This window comes from Condylura cristata, unplaced genomic scaffold (assembly GCF_000260355.1).
Source record: "Condylura cristata isolate star-nosed mole 26May11 unplaced genomic scaffold, ConCri1.0 scaffold00020, whole genome shotgun sequence".
Lineage (NCBI taxonomy): Eukaryota > Metazoa > Chordata > Mammalia > Eulipotyphla > Talpidae > Condylura > Condylura cristata.
Window position 1 is genome coordinate 13,368,949 of NW_004567121.1, and position 13,217 is coordinate 13,382,165.

The 13,217-nt window shown below is 47.4% G+C and overlaps 1 protein-coding gene across 2 annotated transcripts in view; it reads right to left on the minus strand.

Annotated features, from left to right (window-relative positions):
• Positions 1–13,217, minus strand: part of MSH6 (mutS homolog 6) — a 93,774-nt gene that overhangs the window by 18,540 nt on the left and 62,017 nt on the right. The window contains exon 1 of one of the 2 annotated variants that reach the window (XM_012727464.1): positions 3,674–3,715. The exons of the other annotated variant lie outside the window; for it this stretch is intronic. The gene's annotated coding sequence lies outside the window, so the exon portion shown is untranslated. Of the gene's footprint in view, positions 1–3,673; positions 3,716–13,217 lie in introns of those variants that run through there. 2 annotated transcript variants of the gene reach the window in all.

Genomic DNA, 13,217 nt, shown 5'->3' on the forward strand with positions numbered 1-13,217 from the left:
GGCGACGTGAAAGGGGCGGGGCTGACGCTGCGCGAGTTGCGACCGGCCGCGCCTCCCCGCCCGGGCCCCAGCCCCCGGGAACGGAAGCATTGGGTTCCTGGCGCTGTTGTGGGGGCTGAGCGCAACAGGATCACCTCGTCCCGAGGCCGAGCCTGCAGCGGTGGTGCTGCGACTGCGGGACTAACCGCCTAGGAAATCTGGCGCTGTCCAGAGGGGAATAGAGCGGTCGCGGGGGTGTTTGTGGGCCGAGTGCGCGCAACGCGGGAGTGGTGTTGGGGCTAACGCGGGGGCTGCGCAAGGAAGAAACCCTGGCCGAGAAGTGGCCGTGCTGCCCCTGCATGGAAAATACAGCGGCTAGAGGGCTTCTGAGGACCGAGGGAAAAGGATCCAGAGTTTGGTCAGCAGTTGGCTTAGTCTGTTCAATTTGTGGTCTCAAAGTATAGCACATGGGCACATGATGAATCTTTGGTAAAGGAATGCCAAGTGGTATAGCCTTTGTAATAATAAAAAGAAATGCCAGGGGGCCTTCCGGGTGGCACAGGGTTTAAATCTCAGCACTATGAAACTATCTGCAGCCACTGCAGCACGAGTTCAATCCCCGGCCTGGGAGCTGACCCACATGGCTCAGCAGACCCCTCTTCTCGCCTGCTGTCCCCCTCAGCAGTGTATTTCAGTTTATTTTGCTCCCCACGATGACTCTGGTGAACTATCTGATCACCACCCCACCTCTGGCCTGTACCCCAGTTCTGTGCATAAACAGTTCTTTTTAAAATGTCAGGGGGCCCTCCCTGGAGGCGCAGCGGGTTAAAGCACAACGCTGAGAAGCTAAAGCCACTTCAGCATGAGTTAGATTCCCGCCTGCCCAAGAGGTGACCACATGGCGCGGCAGACCTCTCCTAAGGTACCCGCTGCTCCCACAGCAATGTACTTGTCAGTCAGTCTGTTATGCTCCCCACTGTCTCTGGTGAAGCCTCTCACCGCCCCTGCACCTCTGGCCTGTACCCCAGTTCTGTATGCACAAATAAATAAATCTTTAAAAAATAAATAAGTAAAAATAAAAATGTCAGCAGGGCCCTCCCTGGTGACAGCGGATTAAAATACAGCACTAAGAAGCTAAAGCAACTTCAGCGTGAGCTTGATCCCTACCCTGGAGGTGACCCACATGGCACGGCAGACCTTTCCTGACCCGGCTGGGCAGTGTACTTGTCAGTCGGTCTGTTATGCTCCCCACTCTGTCTCTGGTGAAGCCTCTCACCACCCAAGCACCTCTGGCCTGTACCCCAGTTCTGTATGCATAAATAAATAAATCTTTAAAAAAAAAATCAGCTATGCAGACCTTTACTCCCCACGCTACCATCCATAAACTGCTTAAGTGCCCTTTGAAATGCTGCCAATAACCTATGAAGCAGGTATTTGATGTTCACAGCCCCTTATCTGAATCTTTTGAACCCAGTGAGTCACAGAATGCAGGATTTTTTTTTTAAGGTTTTGGAAAAGCAGCAGTGTGAATAAAGAGTTCTGTCCTCCAAGAAATGGAAGACTGACATTTAGCCTTAATTGCAAATTATGAATAAGTAACTAATCTAGAATTCCAGAAGTCTGCCTCAATTCGTAATAGCTGTGCTTTGATAAAAACCTATAGAGAATGAGTTCTATGCTTTGTTCTGGAAGGCTGCAGTGACAAGTAATAAAGTCAACTTTATTTCATATATTGTTGACCGGTGCTTTCTTCTCACTGTGAGTATACTGTGATTCCTCCAGAGCTGCGACAACACCCTAAGCCAAACTTACTGAAATCAAACAAAATGTGCTTATTTGCTTTATGTAGGATAAATACAGACTAATAAATGTAACGTCACATCAGCTCAGGACAAAATTTGCTACTTTAATGAATTGTTTTGACTTTTGACTTTCTGAGCTTTTGGGGTTTCAAAATTGCTGGTAAGAGACTGTCGACCTGTGTTATATCCCACATTATGGCTGAAGAAACAGAAGCTCAGATAATTTGTTCAAAATCAAATAGCTTGGTAGTGGCGCAGACACTTCAATCCTAGAAAGCCATTTCTAAGCATGCTGCTATTGACAGAAATGTTACACTGTCTTCAATTTAGCATCATTTGATTTCATTTATTCCAACAACCCCTTACTAAGTAAAACTATGAAATTGCCAACATTCAGCCTTTCCTAAATAAAACAATTCAATTTCATTTGCATCAACTTAATATTTTTTTTTTACATAGAGAATATGGTGGCTTAGGGGAATGAGGCAGCTATAAAACAAGTTTAAGAGCCAGCGCTCTCGAACCCAAGTTAGCCAGGTAACTGAATGGTTGTACTTCTCTGAACTTGTTTCCTCATTTTTTTATTTCCTTTCTTAAGGTCTCATTTTCTTTCTTCAATTCATTGATTATTTGTCTCATATCAATTTTTTCCTTTTCACGTTCTTTTTGTTTATTATGATATTTTTAAATTCTCTGTCTGATAGGCTGAGCAGATACAGTTCTTCTGTATCTTTGGTGATTTCTGATAACTGATCTTTTTGTGGTGAATTTTTCCCTGTGGGCTTGCTTGGATATTTTTGTCTTCTTTTCCCCTTCATGTATTTTCTAATACTTTCCATTCGTTGAGACACAGTATTGCTAGTATTGGCCGACATTCTTTCTGAGTGAGCTAAGGGACTTCTAGACACTTCAGTTGTGAAGGATGTTCTGAGCTGTGTTTTGTTTCAGTATCTCCACTGTATCTCCAGCCCCCACTGTATGGAATTGTGTCTGTCGTCTCAGCCAATAATAGCCAGAGGTCTCTTCTGGAGTTCAGCTTCTTCCAATAACACATGGAGTCCTACTCTCTGGAAGGTGCCTGCAAGAAGTGTCTGGACGGCCTGATTTTCTCTGTTGATTTCTCACTCCTTCTACCTGTGTCTAGGCAAGATAATGGAGGAGTAGGGAGTGAGGTGAGGGGCTTAAAAGGGGATGATGATATGGAAATGTTAATAGGAAGTTGATAGGAGGAGGTTGAAGGTTAAATGGGTAAAGAGGGGGAGGAGGAGGAAATGGAGGGGAGGTGTCAGAAGGAGACGAGGTAGCAGAAATAATAATGTTGGAGGGGAAGGAGAAAGAGGAGACAGAAAACCAGAGTAAGAATGAAGGGCGGGCCCAGAAATCTACCAGCTGAGTAATACAGGAACCAAACAAATGATAAACACCACCATGGATAGGGGGAAATTGCCTCTCAGAAGTCTAGTAGCTCCCAGTTAGCTAGTTCTTGTGGTTTTAGGCTGGTCCCTTGGGGTACTCGACTTCCCAGAGTCTGCAGTTTCACTTGGCTTTCTTTTTTGTCCTCTTATGTAGTTGGGCTAGTAAAGGAGTTCCTAAGGTTTCTTTCCACCCAGGGTCTCCTGGAATCTAGAGGCCTCAGGTGCATTGGCTGACCCTGAAAGCTTCCTCCTGATGCAGAATCAGGCAAGCCACCTGGCTTCGGGTGTGTGCAGCCTGTTGTGTTTTTTTTGCCCAGTAGGTGGCGCCAGAGACTCCCAGTTAGTTTTCAGACCTGGGTTTGTTTATACAGGTCTCTGGGAGAGGAGGGGAGGGGGTTGCCAGAAGGACAGCTCCCAGCTAGTCTCCTTGCCAGCCAGACCCACGCTGTAGCAGCACTGCAGCTCCCACTTGCCCACCTGTTGATCTTTGTAGCCTTCTGATGTCCCTGGTTCCTTCCATAGCCGCACGCTGTCCTTGCCAGAGCGCTGATTCCACCGCCCAGCCAGCTACTGAGCTCTCTCTTTTTACCTCCTGGGCTCTATGCGCAGGATATGCCTGTGGGGGTGGGGCGTGTTAGAAGGTTGCAAGCCTCCCTGCCGCTAATCCCGTCCAGCCGGTTTTCTTCACCTCCCCTGCACCCCTAGGCTCCACGAAGGCCATGCAGGTGGGGGTGGGCAGTGCCTTAAAGGCTGCAAGCCTCCCCAACTCTGCGAATGGAGCTTTCTCTCCCCACCTCCTCTGTTTGCAATGCGGGAGAGGGGTGGGGATGGGGGGTGCCTGAAGGGCTTCAAGCATCCCAGCAGCGCCAGCAGCCAGGGGTCCCTCCGGAGCTCTGTTACAGGGCAACCCAACCCAACTGGGTGGCCTGTGAGTCCTCACCTGTGCGCTAAAGATTGGACTGCAGACACACACAAAAGGTCAATAATGCCTTTATTTACAAGGAAAAAGGAAATGAGGCGGGGAAAGAGAGAGCTATGTTCATTAATGAGACATATCAGTATGCTGACTTGGAACCCCAATGGCACACTGAAAGCCAGTGAAGAGCCAAGAGACCCACGAAGCCAAGAGATCCCTGAGCCTACATGTCCGGTTTTATCCCAACCTGACTGCTCAGGTCCCAGCGCGCTTCTCATTGGTATTGATGGGATTTGTAGTTCCAGTGTCTGGGGTGGGGGTGGAGTCCATGAAACCTTTATCTGTTACACTCCCAGGGCTCTGTGCACCAACTCTAAGCAGTCTTTCCTCACCGCTGGGCTCCTCTCACCGAGCTGAGTTGTCTCTTTTACCTCCAGGGTTTTACCAGCTGGTTTTGTGGGTAGATGCAGGACGCAGGCAGAGGAGCTTCAAGCCTCCTGTCTGAGGCATGTCCTAGAACCTGGCTCTCCCCATCAGAGCTCCCCTGTCGGAGCTTTCCAGTCACTGAGTCTCCCTCAGTTATCTTCCCCCTAGTGAGTCTAGGGTGCCCTCATCCAAGCTGAAACTCTTAGTGTGTAAGTCTTTAACCCCTGTGTCTCCACGGAGGCCCTGCTTCTTCATCTTTAATGAGAACGTAACTTTGGGCCAAATTTTGGAGGCTACATTAGATCCCTCTCACAAATTTCATCAAGAATTAAATAAGAAATCACAGATCTTAGTCCCAAGGCAAGTTAGGGATAAGTAGGCAGCTTTGGGGACAGTGCAGACAGGGACTTCAGGAGAGTTAAGGGAGGCCTCTAAGGGCAGAGAAATTCCAGGTAAAGACAGTAAATAGTAAGTTTTAGGACAGGGGAAAAGAGAAAAATAAGAGAAACGCTAAACTAAGAGCTGGGAAAATGGGCACATCTGCCTGGAGGTGCATAGCCACCGGGAGGAAGAGCAAATTGCAAAATAGGGTGATGAGATTTAAAGGCTGAGGAAAAAGGGTTTAAACATCTCCTACACAGAGCCTCATAATGGTATCTTTTGCCCCTCCTTGGCAACAGAGTCTTGGACTCTTTGCTTTTGTTCTTTTTCCTCTGAATAAACTTTTTGTTACTTTTTAAATAAAGTTTGTTTCTCTCTACTTATCTAAAAAGTCTGTGGATTCCTTTTTACAGCCTTGTAGGACAATAACCTGCGAGGTTCCTGGTTAGCAGGCTAAATTAACCCACATCAGCTTCCTTAGCACCATCAAACACATAATCTCTTGATGGGTGAGATCTCCCACCCATCTCAGGGAGGCACATATTGTATATAGAAACAAAGAACACCTGAATAAGACCAGAACATCTACTTGCTTTGGCAAAGACTTAGAGGCAGGTGGAGGAGTGGGAAATCTCAGTGGAAAAAAAGGGAAGGCTTCCAGGTATGCTCTGATTGCATGTAGTTGGTATGGAGAAGCCAGAAATGGGCTAAGAAGTAAATCTTCACATGCGATTGGTTTGGGGAACTCATTTAATTAGTTCTGATTGGTCCTGAGTTGAAATCAGAACAAGAGATGGAGAGGCTGACAGTTATTGACCAAGTACTGATAGTCTTGGGCCAATTGGTAAAGAGGTCTTTGTTGACTGGACTGGCCGCTGTTAAGGTTATGGTTTGGCTTCATTCTGAAGTGACACTACGAGGGAGCAAACGCCTTTGAGTCTCAGCCCAGCACAAGCGATGGTGACTGTCTCCTTTGCCACAGCAAGTTTTGAATAAGTAGCCTTTGCTTGTTCTAATTTGCATTGTCTTACCTATTTCCACATTTCCTTTTTTAAAAAAAAAATATTTATATACACAAGTGGGGTGTAGGCCAGAGGTACGGAGGGTAAGAAGATTCACCAGAGACAGAGTGGGGAGCAGAACAGGCAAATGTATTGAAACACTGTTGAGCAAAACAGCAAGCTAGACAAAAGAGGTCAGCTGTGCCATGTGGGTCAGCTCCCTGCCTCACTGGCTAACATAGCTTAATGGTTCTGAGACTTTAACCCCTGCACCACCAGGGAGGCCCTATTTCTACATTTCCCTTCTAGGGAAAGGTCAACAGTTCCTAAGTGAACAGCAAATGTCCTGCTTAGGAAAAGAGCAGGGAAGTCTGAATGTCCAGAGGGAAGACAGCTGGAAGGGCAGTAACCAGGCCAGGGGAGAAAGGTAAGGGTCCATCATCTGAGCCCTTGGGGGACTCTGGCTGTGACTCAAGTGAGCAGGGAAGCCAACAAGACTTCAGCAAAGGAGTAACCGGCCTGATTGCTGTGTTGAGAACAGGCTGTAGTGTAACAAACAGTAACCTAATTCAGCTTTGTTGTTCTCTATAGAAGAAATGGTATGGAAATAGGGGGATATGGGCTATCTTACAGCTAGGTAAAAAGAGCCAAAAGAGTAGAAATTATTGGTACCTAGATCCAAATGTCCAGCTACATTTACTCCATGATGACTCACGAGGGTCATCACGAGATGTGTAGGCTGGATTTGAACCCGGCAGAGTTAACTTGGATGTTCTGCACCTGTGTGCCCCATACGCACATGATGATTCCTTCCACCGAGTTCTCACTCTGTACAGGTACTGATGTGAGTACAAGGATACAATCATGAAGCAAACAGAGACATCCGGAGGAAACAGCGACTGCTGAGAACACAAGCAGTCACAGCATGCATTCCTGAAGGCTTGTGGATGATGTTAGATCACACTGATAGGAATCCAGGTTGCTAGCACACTGGGCACCAATGTCCTCCAGGGGACAAGAGCAAATTCACAAGGGCGCGTGGGGATAATTTTAAACCTCCAGGAAAACACAGCAATATATGTCAGCACCACATAAAACTACTAACTTTACATCATTCACAGTTTCAACTTTAAATCATGCTACATTGCTTTTGATGATATTGTTGGGGAGGAAAAACATTTCCCCTATCTGCTTAAGTTCAATTTTAGGAGTCTGCAAATTAAACTGACAAAAAGACAGACTTGCTGAAGAGTTTATTTTTGCATGCAATATGAGTATGTGTGGGAGAGTTCAGGGGTAAGTAATCAAAAGGGTGGTTACAGTTCAGACATGGATACCTAACATAGTAGCGGAATGGGAAAAAGTAAAGGCTTTTATGGGAAAGACAAACACATTTCTTTAGTGGCACAGGGGGCTAAGGACACAGCGCTCTCAAGCCATCAGCAGCCCCTGCAGCTTAATTTTGGCCCCTGCCAGGGAGCTGACTCACGTGGCACAACAGAGCTCTCCTGTTTCACTCGCTGCTTCCCCTCAGCAGTAGATTTCAGTGGATCTGCTTGTTCTGCTCCCCACTCTGTCTCTGGTGAATGCTCTCACCCTCTGCCCAGTACCTCTGGCCTACACCCCAGTTCTTATATGCATACAGGGGTTCTGAGGAGGGTAAACATGAGACAAGAAAGTCTGTGATCCTTTCTGCAGGTACAAGTCTGTCTTCCTCATGAAACCCTAGAGAGAGACTTCATGGCAGCCTCCTCTTCAGAGGTTGCTGCTCTCAGTAAGATAAAGGAGACTCCAGGAAGGCTTCAGTCTGCATCTGCTGAATCTCAAATTTTGTCTTCTGTTTAAAATAATCTACACAAACTCTGGGGTTTGGAATAGGCCTCCACAACATCACATCTTTGTGAAGCCAAGATTGGAGTTTTTCTGTGATAAAAAGCAGACACAGGACCCTCCCTAGTGGCGCAGTGGGTTAAAGCACAGCACAGAGAAGCTTAAGCCACTTCCGCATGAGTTCGATCCCCGCCTGCCCCGGAGGTGACCACATGGCGCAGCAGACCTCTCCTGACCCGCCCGCTGCTCCCCTCAGCAGTGTACTTCATCGATCTGCCTGTTCTACTCCTCGCTCTGTCTCTGGTGAATCCTCTCACCCTCCACATCTCTGGCCTGTACCCCAGTTCTGTATGAATAAATAAATAAATCTTTAAAAAAAAAAAAAAAGCAGACACCGTGGGCCCTCCCTGGTGGCGCAGCGGGTTAAAGCACAGCACTAAGAAGCTAAAGCCACTGCAGCATGAGTTCGATCCCTGCCCCGGAGGTGACCCATATGTCACAGCAGAGGTCTCCTGACCCGCCTGCTGCTCCCCTCAGCAATGTACTTTGTCAGTCGGCCTGTTCTGATCCCCACTCTGTCTCTGGTGAATCCTCTCATCACCCCTACACCTCTGGCCTGTACCCCAGTTCTGTGTGCATAAATAAATAAATCTTAAAAAAAAAAAAAGCAGACACCATGAGAAAAGTTAATATGGAACAGGGTGGGTGGTTCAAATCCAGCCTCCACATCTCATTGCTATGTTTAGCTTATTTGAGGGTGAAATTAAAAGGTCTTTTTCTTTTCATTTGTTTGTTTTCTCAAACTGCTATTAAACCATTGGGACATAATCATTTATTAAGTTACATGAACAGAAGTTTAGACTTAGTGGCTCTATACTCAAACTTCATGTGTTCAAATGCCAGCTGAACTGCTCAAGGACTATATGACCTTGTTAGGTAAGTTCTTAGTCTCTCCCTGTACCTGTTTCTTCACTGTGAAATGAGTGTGATTGAAACAGCGTAACAGGGTTCCATGTTCCCTACCCACCTAATGAAGGGCGGAGCTGGAGGGGGTTGGCAGCGAGGAAGTAGAAAGGAGCGGGATAGAGAAAAGGCTTGGAGGAGACTCATGGAGTAGAGAAACATGTGAAGAAAACACCTCACTTGTGTCTCATCCTTGGACTTGTACCAGGGCCTCAGGGATGTGGGGAGAAGCCCATGGGAGGCTGACAATGGCAGTCCTTCCTTACATTGACTTGTACTTTGATCTTGCTCCTTTACTTCCAAGACCTCCCCGGCCCCTCCAGCCCCTTTCCTCTGGTTTCCAGCCAGAAGGTGACTTAAACTTGTGGTGAGCTTTTGGGCTTCAGCAACCCTGCTTTGGGCCAACCCTGCTGGGCATTTACCCACAAGAGGATGGGTAACTTTGGGTGCTTTATCGGGAAACTATATACTTTCTCTTCTATTACACACTAATTCTATTAAAATTCTTTTCTACCGACAGTCTTACACAATAAGAATGTATTTTGTCTTTATGCAGCAAATGGCAGAATTTAGAGTGTGTAAGGTTGGGGGCCTGGGGTACCCCTCCATTTACCCACTAACAATGATGATAACCAGACCTGCTTCAGGGGGTTGTAGGGAAGAATGAATGACTTGGTACTGTAAACTTTCAGCCCAATGCCTGCCACACCAGTGACACTAGATCAAATGGACAGGGTAATAGCCATAAGAAGGCCGTATTTTTTTTTTTTTAAGATTTATTTACTTATGTATATAAGAGATGTAGTGTAGGCCAGAGGTACAGGGGCTGAGAGGTTTCAGCAGAAACAGAGTGGGGAGCAGAACAGACAGATCCACTAAATATACTGCTGAGGGGAGCAGAGGGCAAAACAGGAAAGATCTATTGTGCCATGTGGGTCACCTCCCCGGCCAGGGATTGAATTCATGCTGCAGTGGCTGCCCATAGCTTCATAGTGTTGAGACTTAACTCCTTGTACCACCAGGGAGGCCCCAAGAACTCAGTATCCTGTGTGTCCTCTGCCCTCATCCAAGAAACAGGCTGCCCCAACAATTTGGGCCTTTGTCTTGGAGGTTGGGAGATAATATCAAGGCTGAAAAAAGAAGGCACGTAGTTTGGTGAGGTCCTATTCTAGCTCAGTCAACTCTTTTTTGTTCTATATTGTTTTGACTACTTGCGAGGAAGGAGAAGTCAAAGCACAGTGGAGGAACGTCAAAGCACCCCACCAAACACAGAACCAGCAGTTGTTAGTAGGCTTTGGGAGAGAGCGGGATTTAGGAGGAATCTACCTGAAGCGGAAACTGGGAAGCCTCAAAACAAAGTCATGTTAGAATCAAATCTAGACTGCAAGTGAACCCAGGGTCAAATTTCCTTGCAAATGGCAAAGGTAAGGTAGAGGTACAATGTATGTCCTTGCTACTCTGCGAAGTTTCCAGGGGTGTCTGGATTTTAGAGAACAAGATTTCCCAGTGAGGAAGGAGCCTTAGCAGCTGCAGCTTGTCTGGAATGGTACTTCCTGTTTAACTCTGCAACCAGCTGTGGCTTTATCTTTGTTATCCCAGCCTGATGAATGGGTGGGCAATAAAGAGGGGGAACTTCATAGTAACCTGGAGGAGACAAAAGCTGCCATCTGCTTTTCAGGCAGTGAGCCACAGAAGGGCACCTGTGTGCTCCCCCAAATGCCCTCAGGGAGATGGAGGCCCAGAGAATAAGACCACCAGAAGAGAGGAAGACCTGCCAGAGGGCTAGCTGGAGGCACTCCCCGCCCCCCACCATTCTTCTCTGGGTGGCTAGCTTTCTAGAAAACCTCTGTGTACAGACTTTTCTCTGGCTCTCAAAGATATACTACAGTGGCCTTTCACACCGAAGTTGGACTCAGCCTCTGATTTCGTCTGTCTCCAGTCTCCCTTCCCAGCTGACTCCTGTTGCTGCCAGCTGCCTCGCTGAAGCTGCACTTTCTGGTGACCTGGAATACAAATCCTGGTGATCCTGGTAAATGGCCTGCACTTATTCTCCCGATCTGAAATGCAGGGCCAACTGGTGCCCCATGGGGTGGTGGGATGATGGGCCAAGATGAACTGCAAAGGCTAGCCAGGAATCTATGGGTGCCCTCTAATTATAAGCCCCTTCCTTGCCTGCACGATGTTTCTGCACCCCTCTATGTGTTCTCGTACTTCCCCTCACCAAGCCTAACCACCAAAGCTCTTACCAGCTCAGTGGAAGCCCAGCCCAGCCCAGGGTCCTCTGTGAGAAGCACACCCAGGAGATCTTCAGTTTCAAAGAACCAGGTTTTCAGGTCCCTACCCCCCCCCCCCAACCTGGGCTGTGGTTTAGGGCAAGAAGATAGCTTCCAGGGTCAGAAGAGAATAGAAAAGAATAGAATTCCTCCCCTCGAGGAATAAGGGGAGCTCCAAGAGATAAGGGCAACAAACTCCAAAGGGAACTAATCAAACACCCCAGGATCCCGGGCAACAGCATCTTCCTGAACAAGGACAATAAAGAAAAAGGACTCTTAGGGCTGGGACCAGAGACTTTAAGGCAAATTGAGTGAGTGCAGCCTCCAAGATCTAATCCATCACACAGAGACTGCTGGGGCTTTAGGAAGGTAGGGTAAGAAGGTGTCGGTTCCTGGACATTGCAGCTCCCATGGTCCTCCCTGGCCCGGTCCCCTGGCCTGGGAGTCCCACTTTATTTCTGTTCCTTTTCCCGTCAATAAACTTTTTATTTGCCTCTCCCTAAACAAATTTGCCTCTTCTCGCTTGCTTGCCTGAGCATGGGTGAAGTTCCTGCTGCCGCTTCCCCAGAGGCCAGTCCCGGGGCCCAGCCTCAGCTTGCGGCCTGGGATCCGTTCCTGGCTGGGAGAAGAAACCTGAAATCACGCTATCAGTTTCACAGCAGTCGCCCCAACAGTTGTGACATCATTTGGTCCTTGTGACATATCTCAGGTTGTCATTGCCATTTTACAGTGAGCCAAAGAATGGTGGAACTGGATAAGCTGTGTAGGGACCCACTGGGAACCCCAGCGATTATTTCAAGCTGAAGACATTTGAGATTCAACAGATAGAAGCGTTCTCTAGAATTCATCTGAATAAAAGTAAAACTTCTAAGAGAATGAGGATACTATAAATTCCCTCTTTGGTGGGTCAGCAACCTGGAAGAAAGCCTTAAAGCAAATGGAATATAACTCCCCAGCCTGAAGTTTTTATGGCCCAGGAGACAGCTTGTACCGCATAAACAAACATCACAAACTTTCTTATCTCCAGTTTGTTCTCCTGAAAATCCATTTGTCTTTCTGAAAGAACTTATTAGGCTCTTCCCATAGTAGCTTCCAACCTCCCTTCCCCTTCTAAAGTTAGATGTATAAACCTCAAATCTTAGCCACTCCTTTGAGTTATTCACCAGCTGAGCATTCCTATGCATATTCAGAGAGCACATAAACTTTCTTCTCCTGCATAGCTGTCTTTTGTCAGTTTAATTAGCAGTTCCCACTCACCTAACAGAAGATGATAGAGGATATGTTTTTCCTCCTGACAAAGGAGTCTCCCCTGAACTCTCTTCTCAAACAGGTCCTGACTTTTGGGCTTCCTGTTCATCGTCCAATTTTAGCAGTCATTCTGCTGAATCAGTTTAGTGGAAATTCCTCAGTTTCTGGTCTGCCCACTCCTGATATTATTTCACTCTGGTCTCCCTTCAGCAAAAATCCTGTTTAGAGTATCTTATTATTTTTTTTTTTAGGTTTATTTATGCATACAGAGCTGGGATACAGACCAGAGATGCAGGGGAGGCAAGAGCATTCACCAGAGTCAGACTGGGAAGCAGAATATCCAGACTGATTAAATACACTGCTGAGAGGAGCAGCGGGTGAGACTGCTGAGCCACGTGGGTCAGCTCCCTGGCTGGGGATCAAACTCATGCCCAAGCGGCTGCGGCCAGGTTCACAGTGCTGAGCTTTAACCCGTTGCACCACCAGGAGGGGCCCCCACCACCACATGTTTTAATTGTAATTGTTTATTGCGTGTCTTCACTGTACTTCAGACTCTAAAATCTGACTCACCACTACACAATGAACAAGTCCCATTACTCGGGACTTGTTGGTAGCAAGTCCACTACATTGGAGGTCCCACTTTAATGGCCTCCTTTCTTCCTGTAATGTGTAAGTCCTGCCCACTCTGACTCTGGTCACCAGGTGACTCTCGCTGGGGACAGAGGGATGTTAGCGCACATGGCTGTAAACGGCGCTCACACTCACTCCCACTTGCCCTTCTGCACACCGGGCTTGTTCTTGCTTGGATCCCACCATTGGTATGACTTTATAGGCACCCTAATGGTCAACTAGAGGGATGTGAGAGGAATGCAGAGAAGATCTCAGTGAATCAACTGAGCTTCAGCTGCCAGGGAGCCTGGCACAAATCAGCAGAGCCACCTGCCTGACGCCCAGAAGCACCAAGAACACGTAGCAAGTCACTT